This window comes from Notolepis coatsorum (genome assembly GCF_963971535.1).
Source record: "Notolepis coatsorum genome assembly, chromosome: 5".
Lineage (NCBI taxonomy): Eukaryota > Metazoa > Chordata > Actinopteri > Aulopiformes > Paralepididae > Notolepis > Notolepis coatsorum.
The window spans coordinates 160221687-160246157 of record NC_140169.1 but is presented as its reverse complement, the minus strand read 5'-3'; the positions used below and the strand labels follow the sequence as shown (position 1 = coordinate 160246157).

Sequence of the window (24471 nt, the reverse complement as noted above, 5' to 3'; positions counted from 1 at the left end):
GTTATATCTTATTCAATTGTGGACATTTATTCATTCCCACTTATTAGACACTATTTCTGATGGTAAAATGAGCATAAAAAGCAAAATACAGAATTCTGAAATATTAAAACGGAAAAAATTGAATTTGGGAAAAAATTTAATGGAATTTGGAAAATAATAAAACGGATTTCATATGGCTCTAGGCCTGCGGGGGAGAGGATGACATACAGGCTAAACCCCAGATAATACAACATGGAGCCAGAGTCTCTCCTCTTTGATATACAGCACGAGAATTACATCTCATCGGAGTGTGCTAGTACAGAATGGGCCGCACGAAATTTATTTGCAACGGTTTGTTTTCAACTACCTTGTAGGAATCGATTACTTCAACTCAACGAGTTTTTGAGTCCACCGAAAGTAAAAGAAAATGGTAAATGGCCTGCATTTTTATCCAAACGTAACGTGCTTTACCACTTTGTTCCTCCTTTGTTCACCCATTCACTCACATTCACACACAGATGGTGGATAAAAACATCGGTTCACAGTCTAGGTCAGTTATTTAAACGGAGGCTGCCATTATATAGCCTAGTCTATGTACCATAACAAAGATGGCCTACATTCATTATATAGCCTAGTCTATATACCATAACAAAACAGGCCTACATTCATTGTTGCATAGCCTAGTAGTCAATATACCATAACAGGCCTATATCCTTTATAGCCTAGTCTATGTACTAATAACAAACAGGCCTACATCCATTATATAGCCTAGTCTATATATCATAACAAACATGGCATACATCCATTATATAGCCTAATCTATATACCATAACAGGCCTATATATCCTTTATATAGCCTAGTCTATATACCATAACAAACAAGTGTAGAATCGTGGCTGCAGTGTTGTGCCTTGCATAACAGAGGCCAGAAGATGGAACCTATTTCAGGGTAACATGAAGTAACTTGAGAAATGTCATGCAACAGGTATGATGTACCCCAGACTAGGGATGGGTACCTTTCACATTTGAACCGATACCGGTACCTGTGAATCGATACCGGTACCCAACGGTACCTTTTTTCTGTACTTTAGTCTCAAGAAATTTAATTTACCTACCCCAGTCGTGAAAAAAAAAATACAAACTTCAAATAACTACAATTGACAGTTTTCTGCTTGCCATTGCTCCGACTGCTTTGTTGTTGAATCAAGTCAAATCCTAGGTAAGCATATATTGTGCGTATGAACGTTGACATGAAGAAAAAAGTTGAAAAAAAAAAGTTGAAAAAAAATAAAAAATACAAATTCGGTATCTCACTTGATTCGATACTCGGTAGTACCGACGTGTTTCGGTTCGGTACCTCAAAAGTACAGAATTCGGTACCCATCCCTACCCCAGACCCAGCAAGCAAGTAAATAATACTGCCCTGAATGAGTATTATATTCACTGGAAAATATCATTACACATTTCACAGATTAGCACAAGGGAGACGGCCAAACAGGTGCTACAGAACTATTTCAGCAAGGCTGCCATAGTCTGACCCTGGTCTGTTCACTTGTAGTGCTTATAATGCGATCCAGGAAAAATCTGATGATAAAATAGACCATCCCTGGAATGCGGATACAAACTTGGAACATTCTTACAACAAGCTCATCAACACTTGAGTCCAAACATGTAGGGAACATATTTGCCAAAGTAAAACAACAAGCACATTTCATTTTCATAGGCTACATTTACACTGCAGGCAAAAAAAAGAATCATATGTGACTCAGATCCGATTCTTTCACGACAGCACAAATCACATAAAATCTGATCTTCTCAATTACGATCTGGGCCACTTTCATAATGTTGGTCCTAAATCAGATACAGGTCTGATTTTTATTGCAATGTGACCTCAGTCTGAACAGTCATGTGACTTTTAAATCACTCTAGATTGACATTTGTCGCAATTCTTTACGTCCGTCTCCCTTATTGTTAATTTGCGCATGCGGGTCGGTTCAGGGGGGGGCGTGTGACCAATTCACACTGTAATCTGATATTGGCCACATTTATAAATATTAAATAAAAACTATATGAACAGCCAAACAAAAAAAATTATCTGATCCGAGCAATAAATCAGAATTAGACCCCTTCCTGACAGGCAGCGACGCGAGCGAGCGTGATTGCGAAAATGATTAAAATGTATTAGTTTCAATCAGACTATCCTGACCTGCCGCGAGCGGCAGCGAACTGAGCGGCGATGTCGTTCCCCCCTCAAATATTCGCTTGCTGTGTCTCTAGTTGAGCGATTACGCGGCCGAGTCCCGCCCCTAAACACTTTTTATTGGTCAAGAATCGCAGGCTGCTTTGCCCCTGTGTGCTTCCAGGTACACACACACACACACACACACACACACACACTAAGGCTGAGCCCGAACGTTCGAACGTTCGTTCGTTAAGCTGACATTCGGACTTTAATTAATGGGTTCGAACGTTCGGTGAAAAAAAATAAAGCAGGCGCAACGACGGTGAGGCGATGTGAAGCGGCGCGTCCCCCGAGTCGCTCGGCTCAACCAGTATGGTCTCTGCCGGGCTGTTGCTGGATACTCAACCAGAGCTCTAGTCTCAACCAATGCAATAGAACAATTTTGATTGAATGACAGGCGATTCTGCCAATTACGTCACACCGCTTGCACCCGCCTCTGCTGTTACCACCAATCGGCAAGCGTTTATTATTATTTTTACTTCCGGCAATGCTGCCATTGATCTGCTTGAGAGAAGCATTAACGTAGCGTTAGCTCCCCGCCGAGGAAGTAAAAGTCGTAACAACTTTCCATAGGTGAACCTGCGGAAGGATCATTATAATGAATACCAGCCTTTTTCGGCCACAGAGCGCGAGCTTCATGGCGGGAGGTGGTTGCGTTGGAAACAACTCTGGCCGAGGCGGCAGGCGTGTTGGGAGCCCGGCGGGACCCCCGCGCCGGTGTCTCTCTGTCTCTCTGCCGTCCCCCGTTCAGAGGTAGACGGTGGAAGGAGCGAGGCGCGCGCCTCTCTCCTTCCCGTCGACCAAGAGTGAATACCTGTTATTGAACGTGTAACACTAACTATATAACGTGAATGCCACAAAACGAATGCATTTGTTTATCTAGCCCCTTACGTGACTGCGGTGTGCAAGGGCTATTGTTTATCATAAGTAGGAACTTTATGCAGTACTCAGTAGCTTGTTTATTTTCTTCTGAGTGCTTTGTTTAATTACATGTTTACATGAACAGCCACCACTGTAAACAACATGTTTTTTCACCAATAGATTATGCAATGCCGCCCTCCGTAGGATCTATAATAATAAAAAAAAATTATATATAAAAAAAAAAAAAAGTAATAATTTTATTTTTTTATTAAAAAAAAATTAAAAAAACAAACGTTTGTTCGATAAACCCTGGCGAACGTTTGAACCCTAAAAACAGGGTTCGGGCTCAGCCTTAACACACACACACACACACACACACACACACAGGGACACGCGCCGCCTCTATCAGGACAGTGTCGCGCGCGATTTCGTCTCCAGTTCGCTCGCTCGCTGCCTGTCAGGAACCGGTATTAAGCACTAAGGCTTACAGTGTAAACGGAGCCATAGTGAACACATCAAGTCAAGTGGAGCATCAAGCAGAAACAACCAGCTTGCACCTTCTTTAAACATGACAACATGGCCTTACAATGTTGTATACCAGGAAAGTCATCAATAGCTATTCTCAAGCAGGCAACACGCAGGCTTCCCCAGATTCCTTTCAAAACTAAAAAGAACGCAGGCTTGCAATTGGCCTACGACTAATCGACAAGGCAAAAAATAAATAATAAGTAATGTCTGGAATTTTCAGCCATAATATCACGTGGAACAACGCAGATTTGAAGAATTTAAGAATAAGGAATACGCTTTTGGTTTTCAAAAACATGGTTTGCATAGCTACTTTTGAGGGTTACACATGTGAATAATTTGTTTGTATTTTTAACAATATTTTTACAAAAATGCATTTCTTAATTTGAAAAGAATATAGGACAGGCATATATAAGCATTATGATTCGGCCTGTACCTTTTCAGTCAGAGCCAAAATCAAAGACCGTTTGACAGTCCGGAATGATTGTGCATATTGTATTGTGTGTGTGATGATGAATAAAACTACTACTACTGCTGCTACTATTACAACAACTACAACTGCTACTATTACAACTAATACCAAATCTGCTACTAGTACTACTAAGTCACAGCAGTCATGACTCATGTAGCACCATGTTCCCTACCATTAGGCCCACTCTGTAAGTCTGTAGATGTCATGAGTGAAACATAATTAATATGTTTAAGTTGAGACTTCAATATTGCTAGTAGCCTACATCAGTCAATCAGTGACATTGCATTGAGAATGCCAATCCTCCGTCCTCTGTAATTGAGCCTACATCAGTCAAGTTCAAGTTCCTTTTATTGCCACACGGCCAGGCCGGTGGAATTAGAGCACGGTGCAGGTGGTAGCTGCGACAATACACCACAGTCCACAAAGACATAAGAAGACACATGGAACATAACATAACATAAACATAACATAACATAACAGTAGAGCCATATGAAATCCGTTTTATTATTTTCCAAATTCCATTTTATTTTTTCCCAAATTCCATTTTTTCCGTTTTAATATTTCAGAATTCTGTATTTTGCTTTTTATGCTCATTTTACCATCAGAAATAGTGTCTAATAAGTGGGAATGAATAAATGTCCACAATTGAATAAGATATAACAGTCCATTTAATGTTTTTAAGTGCTGCAACTCAGAAATACAGTTCAATTTTACACAATATTTTTCAATTAATATTGTGACAAAATAAAAATACATATTTCAAGTGTAAACAATAGATACAGCTAGCTACTACTGACATTATCACAATGACAATGTCAGTAACCTAGCTATATCTATTATATTGTGATGAAATATAGTAATGCATAATTTAGGCACCTTTAGTTTAGTTTATTTCGTTTATAAAGGACAGTGTATAATGACAATCGTTTGCATTAAACAAATGGATGGGTGCACTAGATTTAGCAAGAAGCTATCATTTCCATCTATAGTCCTATGTACTGTAACGTTTCATAGCTATTTAAGTTTATTTAGATTATAAAGGGCAGTGTATAATGACAATCGTTTGCATTAAACAAATTGATGGGTGCACCAGATTTAGCTAGAACTTCTAGAAGCTATCATTTCCATCTATAGTCCTATAACGTTACATAGCTATTTAAGTGTATTTAGTTTATAAAGGGCAGTGTATAATGACAATCGTTTGCATTAAACAAATGGATGGGTGCACTAGATTTAGCTAGAAGCTATCATGACCTAACGTTATAGCTATTTCACAATAGTGTCGCAAGTGTTTTTGCGGGTCCAGTCCACGGAACGTTGACAGAATTAGCAAAACACCTTATCACCGGAGGCATAAAAGTCATTAGGATACTGCTCTGCTCTGAATTTAGGGTTTAGTGTGGTATTTCGTAGCTTTTTGGATGCTGTTAATACCGGAGCAGCTACACGCTTGGACATTGCTGTGTTGTTGTGAAGCAGTGTGGAAGTGACGCGCGCGGTGTAACACGCTTTAGCGTCCCGGTCATGTTTGCTTTGCACCAAACGTTCCACCGTTATCCCGAAAACGGAATTACAGTCCAAATTATGGCAAATTCTGCAATATTCCACGTTTTACAGGTAATTCCATTTTTATTGCTCAATTCCGCGATTCCGTCCGCGATTCCGTGATCGCGGATTTCATATGGCTCTACATAACAGCAGGGTGTACAATTAGGAGTTGGAGTTAAGTAGTTGTATGGCCTTGGGGAAGAAACTGTTGTTGAACCTGACCGTGCGACTGCCCAGTGACCTGAACCTCCTACCAGAGGGGAGGTGTTGGAAGAGGTGATGAGCTGGGTGCAGGGGGTCACTGATGATTTTGTGTGCGCGTGTGATGGTGTGATGTTTGTGTATGGAGTCCAGGGTGGGGAGTTTGCAATTAATGATTTTGGATGCCCTAATGATGATCCTGTCTAGTCTGTGTAGTGTGTGTTTGGGTGTGTTGCCGTACCATACAGTGATGGAGAGTGAAATGATGTTTTGTATTATGGCTGTGTAGAATTGTATCATTAGTCTTCCTAACCTTGTACTTCTTGAGTTGTCTCAAGTGAAATAATCTTTGATTGGCTGTTTTAAGTAGATGAATGGTGTGATGATCCCAGTTGAGTTTATTGCTGATGTGTGTTCCTAAGTATTTGAATGTGTCTGTGGCTGAAATGGGTTGATTATTGATGGGGTGTTTTAGTGGGTGTGATTTTCCAAAAGTCAATGTCCAGGTCCAAAATTCAGCCGCCCGCCTCCTCACTAACACCCGGTCCCGCGAACACATCACTCCTGTCCTCCATTCCCTCCACTGGCTCCCGATCAAACACAGCATAAATTTTAAAACACTACTCCTCACCTTCAAAGCCCTCCACAGCCTGCCCCCCCCCCCCCTACCTGACTGATCTCCTTCTTCCCTACCGCCCCACCCGTTCCCTCCGGTCCTCCTCCACTGCCTCCCTCACTGTCACGACATCCAAGCTTAAAAACTTTGGAGATCGGGCCTTCTCTCGTACTGCACCCCGACTCTGGAACTCCCTCCCCCTGTCCATCAGAGACTCCCCTACACTCTCCACCAGGGGAGGAAATTAGGCCACTTTACTCGCCAAATGAGAGTATTTTTTAGGTTTGGCGAGTGATTCATGAAGACCACTCGCCAGTCTGGCGACTAGTAAACAAAACAAAAAAAAATACATTCTGCAATCACTGCACTGGCAAACGGTGCACGTCTTCAGTCGCTTTAGTTGACAGTGCCACGAGAGCACTGCACAAGACCCGCGGACATATATAATGTTTAATAAAAGTTCCCGCCGTACTGGCCAACCCGCGGCGCACATATATAATGTTGAATAAAAGTCCCGCGGTACTAGCCATCAGTCAAGGAAGCACTCAGATAACGTTAAACACAGCAGAAGATGGAAAACAGAAAGACTGACCAACAGGGAACTGCATCCAACCCTAGTACAACCCTCGAGTCTAAGGCAAGAACACATTTAAATAACAGGGGTGTATTGTAGGGCTGGGCGATATGGCCTAAATATGATATCACGATATTTTCTGACCTTTCGGCGATACACGATACACATCACGATGTTTTTCTTTTTTACCCCAAACGATTCATTATGAGGCTTACCAAGACAGTATTTGAGTTTGCAAGCTAACATTAAAGACAAAATAAAATACCCATGCATTTTTATATTATATATTAGATTTAGATTATTGGATTATTAGATTATAATATATTGCATATATTTAGCAATGAGATATTATATGATTTAGATATGAAATATGATGAATTGAAAATGGGGGACCCTGATGTAAACAAGACAAAAGTCTTTCTCTGGTCTGCATCCCCTTAACAATTGTATGTATTGAGCTGTACTGTACCCATTCTGCAATGTTAATAAAGTTTTAAATCAATCAATCAATCAATCAATCAATAGCATTTTAGCATTTTTATGAAACTACTGTATATTTGTATGTCTCTAAATGTTTTGATGAATTGAAAATGGAGGACCCTTATGTAAAAAAGCCGAAAGTCTTTTTCTGGTCTTCATCCTCCTGTACTGTATTGTACCCATTCTGCAATATGTTAATAAAGTTTTCATTCATTCATTCTGACGGACAACAGAATAATTTTGATTGACAGTCGAGTCTGCCAATTACGTCACACCGCTTGCACCCGCCCTGCTGTTCTTAGCACCAATCGGCAAGCGCCATTAGTTTTTGACTTCCTGAATGTCCGGTGTGCTGACATCAACAAAGCTACTTACATTAGCTCCCCGCACCAATCGGCAAGCGCCATTAGTTTTTGACTTCCTGAATGTCCGGTGTGCTGACATCAACAAAGCTACTTACATTAGCTCCCCGCAACCGACTAGTAGGAGACCAGTGCACCACAGGATGACTAAATGAGCCATAATGATTTTACCTCAACGAATGTTATAATAAAAGCCTTTCCATACATCTGTCTGATTGAAAACTTTATTAACAGACCGCGGAATGGGCATATCTCAACACAGGCTGAGATATGAACGAGTAACGTGTGGACCAGATTGACGCGACACAATCCTATTGGGCAAAACATCACGATATCCACGATACGTTGAAAAAGTGTATTGTTAATTAACTGTACCCGATATTTATATAATATCGTCATATCGCCCAGCCCTAGTGTATTGTTAGTCTATTGGAACTGTATACAGTGGTTAGCTTCTAATTAGCATTTTAGCTATATAGCTGCTTGCTAGCTAACGTTAGCCCTGTGTGTGTGTGTGTGCTCAAAGCAGCCAGCCCCATGTTAGCTAGGTGTATCTGTTATGACTATAATGTTTCCAAAAACGCACCGGACTACGACGTAAGGTTATATGTTTTATTGCATGCTCAACCAGTGCACAACAACACACCAACCGAACTGACAATACCACAACACTGACGGTATTTCACAGCCCTGTCGTCCAGCCCACTGTGCCGTCTTAAAGGCACAGTGAACACCCAGATGCATACACAACATTGACACGGCTTGACAACCGAGGTTCAAAGTTAACTTGATTGATTGATTGAAAACTTTATTAACAGATTGCAGAATGGGTACAATACAGTACGGCTCAATACACACAATTGTTAAGGGGATGCAGACCAGAGAAAGACTTTCGTCTTGTTGTACATCAGGGTCCCCCATTTTCAATTCATCATAACATATGACATACACGACATACAGATAGACAGTACTGCTACATCTATACATTTCACATCTATCTATATACACTTCACAACATACTTCAGGTTTTCTCTTTCACTGCCCAACCCAGTCCAACCCAGCATCTTTCACTGCCCTGTTCAGCCCAACCCAGTCCAGAACAGATCCCTCTTTCATGTTAATATGTTTTATGCTAATATTGTGAAGAGTAGAGACACTGTTATTAATGTTTTATGCTAATAAATATTTTTTAGAGTAGAGACACGGTGTGATTATTACTATGATTGAAAATCAATTTAGACGAAGACATACAAAGAAGTAATTATCACAATTAGCGATTTTGTTTTTGGCTGGTAAAAAAAAATTGGGCTGGTAAAAAAAAATCAGCTACTCGCCAGTTGGCTGGTAATCCAAAAAGTTAGTTTCCTCCCCTGCTCTCCACCTTCAAAGCTCGCCTCAAAACCCACCTGTTCTCCCTTGCCTTCAACCCCCCCCCCTCCAACCTGATTGATGTCCGTCTCCAGTCTTTTTTGTGCTATCATGCTGTCTTCCCTGTTCCCCCCATGGTCTCATCTTCCTTTTGTTTTGTTTCTTTGTTTTTGTTTCTTTGTTTTTGTTTCTTTGCTTTTGTTTCTTTGTTTGTACTCTTGCTCCCGACTATTGTCAGCGACTTCGGGTTATTGAGAAGCGCTATATAAATTAAATTAATTATTATTAGGGATGCCCCGATCGATCGGCCACCGATCGTTATCGGCCGATACTCAGTATAAATATGCAATCTGTGAATTCCGATAATGAGTCATATTCGCCGATTGCGGAAACCGATCAAGCGAAGGTCTCACTCGCTGTCTGTCTCAGACACACACGACCTGCAAACTGCCGCTGCTCCTCCTCCCTAGCCCCGCCCGCCCCCATGTAGAGTTTGTAAACACTGAGGACTGAGAGGAGGCTCCTCTGCTCGAGTCTGTAGTGCATTCGACCTGCGCTAACGTTAGCTACCTAGCTATCGTTACTGTTTAAACAAAATTACCCAGTCAACTATTCACGTTTAGTAGGCATTGTCTAACGGTATTTAGCCGGCTAGCTACCGATAGCTCCTGATATCAACAAATGATCCAGAAAGTCTAGTAGTCCATGTTCATACCTCCGTTAGCTTGCGTTAGCTGACGTTAGTTTACTGTTCAAAACGAAATGTCCCGTTGAACTAAAGTTCTGTCTTAACGTCATCTAGCCGGCTAGCAGTAGCTACAGATAGCTCTTGATATCAATGTCTTATAACATTGATTTAATGCGTATTCGAGCTGAGGGCTTGCTGAATGTGAAATGACCAAGCACAACGTTACCAATAGGGTCCCGCTGCAGCGCCGGAGAATCCTTTTTGGAGCTGGAGGCTACTAGAGTACACACAGACAGTGGAGCTGTTTGCAGATAGCGAGCATTTTGACTTGTTGCGTGGTGGCGATGTCTCGCAGATAATACAAGTACAAGTCTAATTATATATATATATTTTATAAAAAAAAAAAAAAAAAAAATTATATAAAATAATTTTTTATTTCTTTTTAATCAAAAACAATCGGTATAAAAAACAAAGTGTATAATACAGGGTAATACAGTAATTTTGCAGTTGGGACCCGACTACAGAAAGCAGCAACATGCTTCTTGTACATTTTTTTTTAAATATGTTATAATCGCATCGCAAATCGTAATATCTGTCAGAATAATCGCAATTAGATTATTTCCCAAAATCGTGCAGCCCTATTCCACGGTCTTGCTTTCGTTGAGTATAAGTAGTGATGCACGATATATCGGCCGCCGATATAATATCGGCCGATATGGCAGTTTTTTTACACATCGGTATCGGTCCGATATCAAGATAGGGCCGATATTATAAAAAATAAATAAAAAAAGAAAAAAAGAAAAAAATCTATCTTTTTTATCTTCTTTTTACATGTTTTGGCCTTAAATAGTTTCAAAATATCAGTCATTTCTGAAAATAAGTTACAAAAGTAAAAAAAATTATGCGTTTTGGAAAATAGCTCTTTATTTGATTATCATAAAAAAGTGTTTTCTATACAGAGATATCGACATCAGTAAATATCGGTATCGGCCAGAACAGCAATATTAATATCGGTTATCGGTATCGGCCACATTTTTCACATCGGTGCATCACTAAGTATAAGGTTGTGTTCTCTGCACCATGTTAGTGTGGTGTCGTCCGCGTATTTCAGCGTTTTGACTGAGGGGGATGCTGATCGGCGGTTGTTTGTGTAGATGTTCATGTTGGTCAGGGTTTGGAACAGTATGAGGGGGTCGATGGTGTTGAAGGCACTGCTGAAGTCAATAAAAAGAATCCTTGCATAACTGTTTTTGGTCTCCAGATGCTGGAGGGTGTAGTGCAGTGCCAGGTTGACTGCATCGTCAGTAGACCGGTTTGTGCGATAGGCAAATTGTAGAGGGTCCATCAGGGGGGATGTGAGTGTTTTTAAAACTGACAGGACTATGCGTTCCAGCACCTTCATGGCTACTGCCGTCAAGGCCACGGGTCTGTAGTCATTAAGGCTAGATATTTTTCCTTTCTTGGGTATGGGGATGATGGTGGATTGTTTGAAGAGGGCTGGGATCTGCATTTGCTGGAGTGAGGTGGTGAAAATGCCAGTGTAGACTGGTGCTAGCTGGTCAGAACAATAGCTGAGGCAGGCAGGTGAGATGTTATCCGGGCCTGCTGCCTTGCCCTTATCCAGCCTCCGGAAGAGGTTCCTCACTGTATCTGATTCTGTATCAATGGTGAGTGGGGTGGATAGGTGAGGGGTGGGGTGGGGTGGGCCAGCTGTCTTTAAGAGGCTTCTCAAACCTGGCAAAGGTGTTCAGCTTGTCTGGGAGGTGGGGGTCTGCGTCGGGGGGGGGGGGATTTCTTTTTGTAATTGGTTAGTTCATTGAGTTTTCCAGACTGCCCTAGTGTTGTTTGAGTCAAATTTATCCTCCAGTTTAGTCGCATAGGATGTTTTTGCCTTCCTGATGGCAGCTCTAAGTTCATATTTAGCTGCTTTGTAAGTATCAGTGTCCCCCTCCCTGAACGCAGTGTTTTTCCTTCTCCGCAACTCAATGAGATCGCGTGAGAACCACGGTTTATTGTTACCATAGGTTTTAACAGATTTAGTGGGGATATGGAGATTAACACAAAAATCTATATAGGATGACACTGTGTCTGTGTAGGAGTCTAGATTGTCACAGGCCTCACTAAAAATAGACCAGTCAGTATATTCAAAGCAGGCTCTAAGTCAGACCTGGGCATTGTACGGCCCGCGGTCTGACCGGCCCGCGAAAGATTACATGATAATAATAAAAAAATTAAAAAAAAATATATTTTTTTAATATATTTTTTTTTTTACTTTTTTTTTTTCATGTCAACGTTCACACGCACAGTATACGCTTAGGAGACATGCTCAGAAGATGTTGGTTCTCTTTGGATCCACCTACATATGTGAACAGACATTCTCAGTCATGACGTTTAACAAGTCCAGGTACAGATCCTCTCTCACTGATGAACATCTGGCAGCTGTGCTTCGCATCTCCACCTCAGACATGCAACCTGACTTTGATGGACTTGTTAAAGCTCAACAGAGACTGGATTTCTCACACTGAATGAAAAAAAAGAACTGAAGAACACTAAAATGTGGAAATATAACAAGTGAAATGGGACACTTGATATTTTTTTTTCTTTTTTTTGCACAGTTCTGAAAACATAAAATGTTTAATATAGGCATGTAAAGTAAAAAAGGCTACAAAACTGGGACACTTTTCTTTACACAGTTCAGTGACATGTCTTGTTTATTTTTGCTATAAGATGATGTGATGTCTTTAGAAAGCTAAGAAAATCCTTGTTTCAATAGTATATGAAACTCAAAATTCCCTTTGTTATTAATGTTTCACATTTTGTTTATCATTTTGGAAATAAATTCTATTTGAATAAATGATATTTTTTAAAGCTATAACCTCACCTTTTAATTGCCAAATAATAACATACACTCTTACCAGGGGTCAAAACAATGCCATTTACTGCTTTTTATATAGAAATAAAATGTATATTATGCATAATTGAGTTGGGAATTTTGGCCCGGCCCCCCAACATATTTTCAGTTGCTCATTCGGCCCCCCGGGGAAAATAATTGCCCACTCCTGCTCTAAGTGTTTCAATAGCATCATCTGAACAGATTTTAACTTTCCTAGAATGAGGTTTGACAGACCTGACTTTCTGAGTGTAGGTAGGAACTAAGGCTGAGCCCGAACGTTCGAACGTTCGTTCGTTAAGCTGACATTCTGACTTTAATTAATGGGTTCGAACGTTCGGTGAAAAAATATAAAGCAGGCGCAACGACGGTGAGGCGATGTGAAGCGGCGCGTCCCCCGAGTGAGATCGCTCGGCTCAACCAGTATGGTCTCTGCCGGGCTGTTGCTGGATACTCAACCAGAGCTCTAGTCTCAACCAATGCAATAGAACAATTTTGATTGAATGACAGGCGATTCTGCCAATTACGTCACATCGCTTGCTCTGCTGTTACCACCAATCGGCAAGCGTTTATTATTTTTTTTACTTCCGGCAATGCCGCCATTGATCTGCTTGAGAGAAGCATTAACGTAGCGTTAGCTCCCCGCCGAGGAAGTAAAAGTCGTAACAACTTTCCATAGGTGAACCTGCGGAAGGATCATTAATGAATAGTATTGAATACCAGCCTTTTTCGGCCACGGAGCGCGAGCTTCATGGCGGGAGGTGGTTGCGTTGGAAACAACTCTGGCCGAGGCGGCAAGCGTGTTGGGAGCCCGGCGGGACCCCCGCGCCGGTGTCTCTCTGTCCCTCTGCCGTCCCCCGTTCAGAGGTAGACGGTGGAAGGAGCCGAGGCGTGCGCCTCTCTCCTTCCCGTCGACCAAGAGTGAATACCTGTTATTGAACGTGTAACACTAACTATATAACGTGAATGCCACAAAACAAATGCATTTGTTTATCTAGCCCCTTACGTGACTGCGGTGTGCAAGGGCTATTGTTTATCATAAGTAGGAACTTTATGCAGTACTCAGTAGCTTGTTTATTTTCTTCTGAGTGCTTTGTTTAATTACATGAACAGCCACCACTGTAAACATGTTTTTTCACCAATAGATTATGCAATGTCGCCCTCCGTAGGATCTATAATAATAATAAAAAAAATATATATATTAAAAAAAAAAATTTATTAAAAAATTTACAAAAAACGAACGTTCGAACGTTCGTTCGATAAACCCTGGCGAACGTTCGAACCCTGGGCTCAGCCTTAGTAGGAACCAAGTGAATCATAGCGTGATCAGAGTTTCCGAGGGGAGCTGTTACCTGCGCACTGTAGGCGGATGTTATGGTGTTGTAACAGTGGTCGAGTATCTGCTGTTCTCTCGTGGGGCGGTCGATTTGTTGTTTATAATGTGAGAGTTCTTTAGATAAATTGGTGCGATTAAAGTCTCCCAGCACCGTGATGTTACAGTCGGCGTGCTTGCATTCCAGGTCGGAGATATGGCGCGACAGCTCGTTGATAGCCCTGTCGCTCACTTCAGTCGACTGAGTGGGTGGAATATATACTCCTGTTAGGATTACAGAGGCAAACTCTCTGGGGAGGTAAAAAGGTCGGCATTTCACAGACATGAATTCGAGGTGGGCGAGCAGTACCTGTGCAGAAGGGTGGAATTATTGCACCAGCGCTCGTTGATCATGAAGCTGATTCCACCGCCAATCGATTTCAGACTGAGAGCCTCGGACCTGTCGGCTCGGAATAATGTGAAGCCGGGCGGGGAGACTGCAGCGTCGGTCACCGATTCATCACCGATCAGTGACATTGCATTGAGAAAGTCAATTCTCCGTCCTCCGTAATTGAATCCAATTATTTATGCATTCGTTGCCGTTTAAGGAATTACTGTGATCCACTTTGTACAATGGAATGGAAGAGGGGGGCTGGCGACGCAGGGACGATGATGCCCCCATTAACCCTTTCACTGCCGACCGTCGGTTGTGAGAGAGTAAAGGGTTAGCAGTGAAAGGGTTAAAGTACTTCTGCTCCACTTCACTGCATGATTAATACCTCAGCGGCCTCCAATTGTGGAGGAAAACAAGAATGATGGCTCAAAAAACCCACGTCGATAGTTTATTTTTTATAGTGCGATTAACTAAAGGTCTGCCTAATTATTTTCAACAGGATTTAAGTAGGTTCAATTGAATACTAAAAATAAATAGCTTCCATCCTGCGAAGTGAATTCCTAACCCTGTAATATAACTAACCACCGGATAAGTAGAGAAAACAATCGGATGATGAACGCCTTGAACAGTTTCCACGAAGACAACCTTGTTGCACGGCAGCTGGCGTCGCGGAATCGTCGAGAAGACGCGAGAATCCCTCTCATTGGGCCTCTCGAGCTACGCGATTGGTCGATACCAATCAGGTTCACAGTGGTTCGGACCAATCAGCTTCCTCTGAGGATTTACTGGTGGCTATGGGCAAATATACTCTGCCAAGTGTTTTTTTAGATCTTCATAGAAAAGGTGCTGTAAGTGGAATTTTCTTTGTTAAAATAAGTAGTCTACATGTTAAAGTGATAGCTCTACATTCTGACAGCCATCACTAACGTTCTGGTATCCCGTTCCCATCTTATCCAATCAGGAGAGGGAACTCCACACTGTAAAAATGGTCTGACAAAAAGAATAAATAAAAACTAGGGCTAGATCTCATGGATCGTCAAGGCTGCGTCCCCCCCCCCCCAGACGGGCTAGATCTCGCAGATCTTCAAGCCTGCCCCCCCCCCCAGACGGGCTAGATCTCGTAGATCTTAAAGCCTGCGTTTCCCCCCTAGACGGGCTAGATCTCGTAGATCTTAAAGCCTGCGTTTCCCCCCTAGACGGGCTAGATCGTGGATTTTCAAGCCTGCGTTTACCCCCCTAGACGGGCTAGATCTTCAAGCCTGCCTACCCCCCCCCCCCCCAGACGGGCTAGATCTTGTGGATCTTAGAGCCTGCGTTTCCCTCCCCCCCCCCCCAGATCACGTGGCACCAGTGGCAACGCAGACTTCCCGAAACAGAATCAGATACAATATCAACAGTTCCACACGTTGCTCGATTCAGCCCCGTCCACCGCTCCAAGCCCGGGCGTCTCACCCACCCCCAGTCGGCCCGCCGCCACAACCACAGAAATGTGCGGAGCTGCCTTGGGGGTCGGAACCCGTCTACGGAGTTCGACCTGTGGGGGGTTGGGGGAGGGGGGGTGCTGGCATCTTAAAACACAACAAGCGATGCTGCGTTTGTTTACCCTGGCAAGGGAGGGGATGACTTCCTCCCATTCGGTGCACACGAAGAGGGCCCCCGAGGACATTCACTACCATCATCTATATTCAGGCCCCTGCAGAAGTAAGCGGTTGAACCCTTAGGACTCTATGCTGTGGATGTCATTTTAACTCCATGCTGTTCAGCAGAGTGGCCACCTGTTTATGGCACACACTTGGAAAGTCATTAAACCCCCCCCCCCCTGGCATGAGGCAGCAGATTTTGATCACAAGTGGATTTAGCGACGTATATAAATCAATTACAACAACCGAAAAAAAACAAAGCTGCGTTTCCAAATGGAATCGGTTTCGCCTGCTATCGTGTCACCGGTGTAGGAAGCCAGTTAGTCTTCACATAAGATTCAGGGCCATGATCATTGCATCAACATGGAGGATGATAAAGCCATGAAGGAATTCAAGGGCCACCTCTCTACACCCATGAGTCAAGTGGGAAGTCCCCCCCATTATCAAAAGAACATGTTTACAAAACTATTTCAGGCGAGTTAATCATGTTTACCTGCATCGTTGGTTACTACAGTACATCTACTAGTAATACTCCCAATACAACTATTTCGTGATCGATGTTGTCATGTGTGCAAAAAGCAAAAGGAGAAAAAAAAGTAGCTTTGTGATCATATTTGGGTGACGGGTCAAACATCTAGTTAACCCGACGTGTAAAAAAACAAAGGTATTGATTATTGATTACACTAGTAGCCAACACAACAGCAAGCATAGCTCAAATTATGTAGGGGGGGGGGCATGAAACATTAAGGCTTTTTTCTCCACAATATGTTTAGGTGACATCAGATATGTAGTAGGGCATAACTTGCTTGATATTTGGAGTAGAAAGATGATATTTGTTATCATTGGAAAGATAACATTCTCATATTAAGATGCAGCCAAAACCCCTCACGACGAGTTGACCGAGAACTTATAATTATCTCGTTACTTGGACGACAATCAGACCTGAAAACGTTAATAAAGTTTAGACCAAAAAACGTTTTTTTAGGGGAAACGAAACACAAGTCATTATTATCGAGAAGATAAACGTTATATAGGTAGGCTAACGTTTTAGTAACTACTAGTCCAAACCTACCCGTTCAGCTAACGTTGACGAGCAGCAGCATCAGCAATAATAATAATAATAACAGGTTAAGGATAAAAATGCCATCATTTATTATTATTATTACACCTTAAAACGTAACGTTAGCGTCGACCGGTCTTCGTTATGATGCCGTGGTGTTGTATTCGCCCCCAAGAAAGATGCACCGACAAATGGCGACACTTTTTAACGTTAAAAAGTTAAAATTAAAATAAAAAACACACAATTGTCTGTCCGTTGTTTCACTGCCCGACGTTAGCTCGCTAAGCTAGCTTCAATAGGGTCCAGCTGCAGCGCCGGAGGAGAATCCACTCACTGGGCAAAAGCCTGTGTGGCAGCCACGAACCTACTTTCTTTTTATCCACTTTTTCCTCCTAATTTTTCTATTTTTCTCCCATCCCAATTTCGTATTGTCCAATTCTCCCCTCGCCCGTCTTGAACGTTGCCAGACTATGCCTCCCACTGGTCGGCTTAGTAGTGAGGACAGAAGCCTTGCATCACGTGTCCGGTATGCCTGAATACTTTCCACAACAAAGTCGTGTTTCCGCGTCTCTGATTGGCCAGGTCATGTGACATGTACGCCCAATCGTGGGACCGCAAGTTTTTGGATGGTTAAGCTTAGGCGCTCTTTCGAAGTTGGTTAAGGTTAGAGTTTGTCTTAGAGCATGGCGATAGAACGCCTGCCCTGATTCCAAACTCTAACCAACTGCGAAAGAGTCGCCTAAGCTTAACCAGTGATAAACTAGGCATTAGGTAGTTTGCAGGCTGTTCAACCCGGAATCAGGCGCAGAACTTGCCGTCCCACGATTGGCGCACATGACCTGGCCAATCAGAGCGCAAAACTCGAACGCGGAAACACAAATTTGTTGTGGAAAGTATAGACGCGTCCCCTCCGGTACACGAGGAGGCTGCCTGTCGCATCTTTTCACCTGCACAGCGCGGACTCTCAGTGGCGAGGAGTAACGCGTGGGAGGCTCATGCTGCCCCCCGATACTTCCCGTTTCTGCTGTACAGGCGTCACCCAACCGACCTGTAGGAGTCGCTGTCCACAACGTCCAATGCCCACCCACCGGCTTTCCCACCCTCTAACACTTGCCAATTGCGTTAGTATGAACGACCGGCCAGCCGGTAGCAATGGCGAGAGCTGGGCTCGATACCAGCGCCTTGCCCACTGCGCCACTCAGCCGCCACAAACCTACTTTCTATAGAAGCAGCGGGGAGGTGCGCTGTTTTAAGTGAGCGTGTGTTATTGGATTGATTGAAAATGTTATTAATGTCCGCCCTCTTTCGAACTGGTTATGCTTAGAGTTTATCTTTAGAGCAGGGCCGATAGACCGCCAGCCCTGATTCCAAACTCTAAGCTTCGAAAGAGGGCCAAAGAAGCATAACCAGTTAGAAAACAAGGCGGACATTAATACAATTGTCAATCAATCAATCCAATAACACACGCTCACTTAAAACAGCGCCCCTCCCAGCTGCTTCTATAGAAAGTAGGTTCGTGGCTGCCACCATGCCACAGGCTTGCCCAGTGAGAGGATTGATTGATTGATTGAAAACTTTATTAACATATTGCAGAATGGGTACTGTACGGCTCAATACATACAATTGTTAAGGGGATGCAGAGCAGAGAAAGACTTTAGTCTTGTTTACATCAGGGTCCCCCATTTTCAATTCATCATAACATATGACATACATGACAATAGACAGTACTGCCACTGCTACATCTATACATGTATGACTATTCTCCGGCGCTGCAGCTGGACCCTAGTGCATGGACTCTGTCGCCGTGACGTCACGTTAGCTCGCTAAGCTAGCAGACTCTCTCTCTAATAAAGCGACCTAGCTGACCTGATCAAAACCTCGTCAATTCAACACGTTTCGTTGTCGTATGGAACCCAAAACGGCCCGGGGCTGAATTCACGATACCTTCCTCCTGGCGCCTTCGCCACCGCTCCTGCCGTGATGATGATATGTGGCTGGAATAATAAAATAAAAAATAAAACAATCCGCTCCTGGGGACGTGGTGGTGGAGAGATAGCTGCTGGGACCCAAGATGGCGTCCGGCTCCCCTTCAAACTTCCACTACTTTGGAGAAAACCATCAAGCTACTTTTTTTTAGTGTGTGTCAATACCGCAGCGCACACACACACGGCAACATGCTTTTTAAATAAAGGTTAAATAAAAAATACAAATAATAATAACACAGCTGCTGATGTTATAGCCAGAATCCACCCACCTCTCTCTCCACAGCTCGGCAGTGCGTCCTCCTGGCTCCTGGGTTACTACCTCTGTGTGTGTGTCTTCCTCCAGTGGTCGACTAATGTATGAGAGACGTCTTCTGGGGTTTCTGTAGAGGCTGGTCAAGATATGCCTCCTAAAGTGTGTAAACGGAAGTAGTACAGGAAGTACCGGCCACAGGTTTTCCGGTTTCGACAAAACAATTGATTGATTGATTGATTGAAAACTTTATTAACATATTGCAGAATGGGTACAGTACAGCTCAATACACACGATTGTTAAGGGGATGCAGACCAGAGAAAGACTTTCGTCTTGTTTACATCAGGGTCCCCCATTTTCAATTCATCATAACATAACACAACATACAGATAGACAGTAGATAGATAGAAACGTGTGAAGTGCAACAATATTTCCTCGTTTTTAAGCCACTGCAACGGCTTTGCCTGAAGAATTTACTACACGACCGGGACGTTCTATTATAGCTTGTTTGCCGACAGAATTCGGTAAAAGTTTGGTCCGTTCGGAGGCAGCTTCCACAAGGGGAAGTACATGCACCGGAGATGCACACTTTCGGCCGTAGTTCTTGACCAGGCTTTATCTCACGGAGGAGATCAAACTATGGAACGAGGTTAGGGTTTTCTGTGTTTGGTCTGAGACGGCATGCATCGTGTGCACATTTCTATCGCGAGGAGGGTGATGCATTTTCCAACCAAAAACATAATTTTTTCTTTATATTAATATAACAATGCTTTCAACAGGCTTTCCAATACCTTTGGCAGCTTTTAAAAGTGAATTAATCTTTTTCGAAAGGTTACAAATACAGGGATATACACACAATGGCATACCTAATAATACTTTTACCATGTGTAGGCTATTACCCTACACACCTACATGCATTTTTCAAGATAATATTTCAAGGAGTGGGAAAGAATGTTGCAATTCACCTAAAATACAATAAATAAACAACTGGACCAGACTAAGGTGCAGTGCAGCCAGACATTTCAGGATATATTAGAGTATCTTTGGTGCAGTCTAGGGGTGAAAGGAATACAATTTCGACCCTTGATACAGCAGGGAATTGTAAAAAGAAAAGAAAAGTTTGATGACTGATCAAAGTTTGATATGACTGTTTTCTATGGGAGTGTGAATACCACAGAACTATGTAAATAGTCAATGCGTAACACAAATACAAAAACAGATTTTTTTTATGTGAAATGTTTTGTCATTTTATTGACCAAGAAAATAAAAGTGTTACTCAACTTCTTTACTGAAAGTCTGTTTTCAGTAGCGTATACACTTTAATTTAATTTCAAACCTTTATTTCAACTCGTAAGACACTGAGGTTACCCTCATTTCAGCGACAAGCTTACAAAACAAGACACAGTTTATCCCCCCTGTTTATATTAATGTTATTTATACCCACCCCTGTTTTTATATTTACTACTGTGTTTAGGACTGTTTTAATTTTTTTACTAGCACCTAGGGTTGCATTTTTAAATTCCGTTGTAACAATGACAATAAAGTTCTATTCTATTCTATCAGCAATTTAATACATATAGACACAATAAATAAGAATACAAATTAAAAATCAACAAAGACAGTTATAAGTCGACACACGGTGGTCGGAGATCCTACTTTTAAATGCAGCGAGAGAAGGAAGCACCTTCAGCTTGAGAGTCAGTCGGAGAGCGTTCCAGGTGTTGGAAGCATAAAAGGAAAAGCAGTTTTTCTTAGTTCAGAGCAAACTGGAGGAACCCTAAGAACCAGCCAGGCATTTGAACGTGTGGAATAGGTTCCAAGATTCCATTCCAACAGTGTTGTGATGTAAGTTTACCAATACAGGCTTTAAAGTAAACAAATACTGTACCAAAGATAGTTATGCCTTTCAACCAGAGAAGGCCATCCAACCTTTTCATAAAGGACACAGTGGTGGGCATCATATCTGACATAAAGAACACAGTGGTGGGCATCATATCTGTCACCAGTAATAAATCTGAGGGCAGAATGATGGACAGAGTCCAGCGGTTTAAATAAAGGTTCAATAATAAAATAGAAAACAAGAAGTCAAAGAGAAAAGTTCCCAACATGGAACGTGGGTCAACATATATATACATAAATATATATATATATGTAATATATAGAATAAATATATATATGGTAAGAATATATATATAAATTCGTACTATATATATCTATCTGTCTGTACTAGGAGTGTAACGATGCATCGATTAATCGAAATGCATCGATTCTAATGTGAGGATTCAACTGCATCGATTTGAAAATGTTAGAATCGATTATAATCTAAATTAAAAAAAAATATGTAATTTTTTTGTGTGTATTGTTTTTATTGACCTATAGTCCATTCATGCTGAGTGAATCAGTTCCCCCAGCCACATTTGTGTATTCAAAATGTTTTGGGGAATTAACTGATAGAAAATGAATAAAAAATGTATCGAATCGAATCGTGGTCAAATGAAGAGATTTCATGATGCATTGAATCGTTGCCTGAATAATCGTAATCGAAATTAATCGGTGTGAGGTCGCATCGTTACACCCCTAGTCTGTACATACCTGCATATAATCCTTATCTATATCTGTGTACATATCCCTTAACTACTCTTACTAGTTACGCTGCTGGCCAGTATGACTTACTACCATCGTGTCTTTATACCTGTATCACTGTACATATTAATACTACAACTCTGTACATACATCTGATTAGCACTATTACTCAGTAGTTTTCAGGGCTAATCATTCAACAGAAACAGCAACATGCTTCTTTTTAGAGACAGTCAAGGCTTCAATGGACAGGGGTGGGGTTGTGGGGGCTGTGTTCCTTGATCTAAGGAAAGCTTTTGACACTGTTAACCATACTATTCTACTCCAAAAGCTGGTCAATTTCAACTTCTCCATAGAGTTCTTCAACCTCTTCAAATCATACCTCTCATTCCGTTCCCAACTTGTCAAAATTGAAAATCATAAATCTACTGCCATCTGTATGTCAACTGGTGTCCCGCAGGGCTCTGTCTTGGGTCCAATCCTGTTCAGCATGTACATTAACGATTTGCCTTCTGTGTGTGGCCAATGTGATGTACTGATGTATGCTGATGATACAGTGATCTTTACACACGGTAAAACCACAGAAGAGGTTGCAACAAAATTGTCTAATGTCATGGTGAATGTCACATCCTGGCTTAAGAACAGCTGTTTACAATTGAATGTCTCTAAGACTGTCTGTATGTTCTTCTCCAAGGGCCACAGAGAAGTTGCAGAGCAGGATATCTTCATCTCCGGTCAGAAATTACAGGTAGTATCAGAATATAAGTATTTAGGATTACACATAGACCCAAACCTTAGCTTCAAAAATCACATAAAAAAGTCTGCAATAAGGTAAAGTTCAGCCTATCAAACTTCAGGTACATAAGAAACTTCCTTTCAACAGAGGCAGCAAAGCTATATTTTCATTCAATGGTTCTTTCCCTTCACATACTGTTTGATAACCTGGTCCAATTCACATTCCACCATTCTGAAACCACTTCAATCACTTTACAAACAAGCAATACAAATTCTAGACAAGAAACCATTCAGGTACCATCATTGTCACATTCTAAAAAAATATAATCTACTCAGTTGGGAAAACCTGACCCTATATCAAAACGTCTGTCTAGTTTTTAAAATAAAGTGTGGATTGGCTCCTCCTCCTTTGTCCGGTTTCATCAACCTCAAGTCTGCCTCAACCAGGAACACAAGAGGTGCGGCAAGGGGGGACTGTACAATCCCTTTAAAAAAAAGTTTATTTGGCCAGGCCGTCTTCTCATACAGAGCATCCCACCAATGGAACTCAATTCCTCAAACAATTAGAGTGTCCACATCATACCATTCATTCAAGTGCAGGGTTAGGGAATGGCTCATTGATAACCAGAACTGTCAACACTGAGGTGTCTGTATGTGTATATGTGTGTGTGGATATGGATATGGATATGGTGCGTCTGTCTATGTCTGGGTCTCTTAATATGTCATGATGTGCTCTGTCCTTGTGTCCATGACTGTATTGTGACCTGTATCCCTACTATGTCTATGTACTTTTGTTGTGTTTTTATTCTAATGTATTTATCTTGATTTTATTCTGTTTTTATTGCTAACCCTTTTTTTACACAGGATTTTAGCCTGTACCTTCTGGCAGGGGGACTACCAATGGAAATTAGCCTTTTGGCTAAAATTGGGTGCATTTACATTTGTAAAATGTTTTATTAATGTACACTGTCCCCCTTGAACAAATAAAGTAAACCTAAACCTAAACCTAAACCTAGTACTAATTTATATATTTTATACCCAGTTTAACCTCCTGTACATTGTATATTACTGTTGCACTTTACTGTTACATTTGCACTCTGGTTGGATGCCAAACTTCATTTTGTTGTACTGTACTTGAGCTGTATGATGACAATACATTTGAATCTAATTTAATCTTATTTAATCTAAACCAATGTTGTGTTTTCATCACCTCACCGTCATGCCTATTTGACAGTTGGATGCCAAACTTCTTTTCGTTATACTGTAGGCCTACTTGTGCTGTATGATGAAATCAATTTGAATCTAATCTAATCATAGTGTCATACGTCAACATAGTGAGGTCAACATAGTGAGGTCAACATAGTAGAGGTCAACATAGTAGAAGTCAACATAATATACTGTAGGTGAACATAGTAGTGGTCAACATAATATGGGTCAACATAGTAGAGGTCAACATAGTAGAGGTCAACATAATATGGGTCAACATAGTAGAGGTCAACATAGTAAATGTCAACATAGTAGAGGTCAACATAGTAGAGGTCAACATAGTAGAGGTCTACATAGTAAATGGTAAATTGACTGCATTTATATAACAACTTTTATCCAAAGCGCTTTACTATTTGTTCCTCACATTTTACCCATTCACTCACACATTCACATATGAGGCAACCATGCAAGGTGCCAACCTGCTCATCAGGAGCAATTAGGGG

General features: G+C 41.7%; 1 protein-coding gene across 2 annotated transcripts in view; it reads right to left on the bottom strand.

Annotated features, from left to right (window-relative positions):
• LOC311229294 (serine/threonine-protein kinase tousled-like 1-B) overlaps positions 1 to 19267 on the bottom strand; it is a 127572-nt gene extending 108305 nt beyond the window's left edge. For both annotated transcript variants that reach the window (XM_084315367.1, XM_084315368.1), the window contains exon 1: positions 19157 to 19267. The gene's annotated coding sequence lies outside the window, so the exon portion shown is untranslated. The remainder of the gene's footprint in view (positions 1 to 19156) is intronic.
• Between the last annotated feature and the right edge of the window lie 5204 nt (positions 19268 to 24471).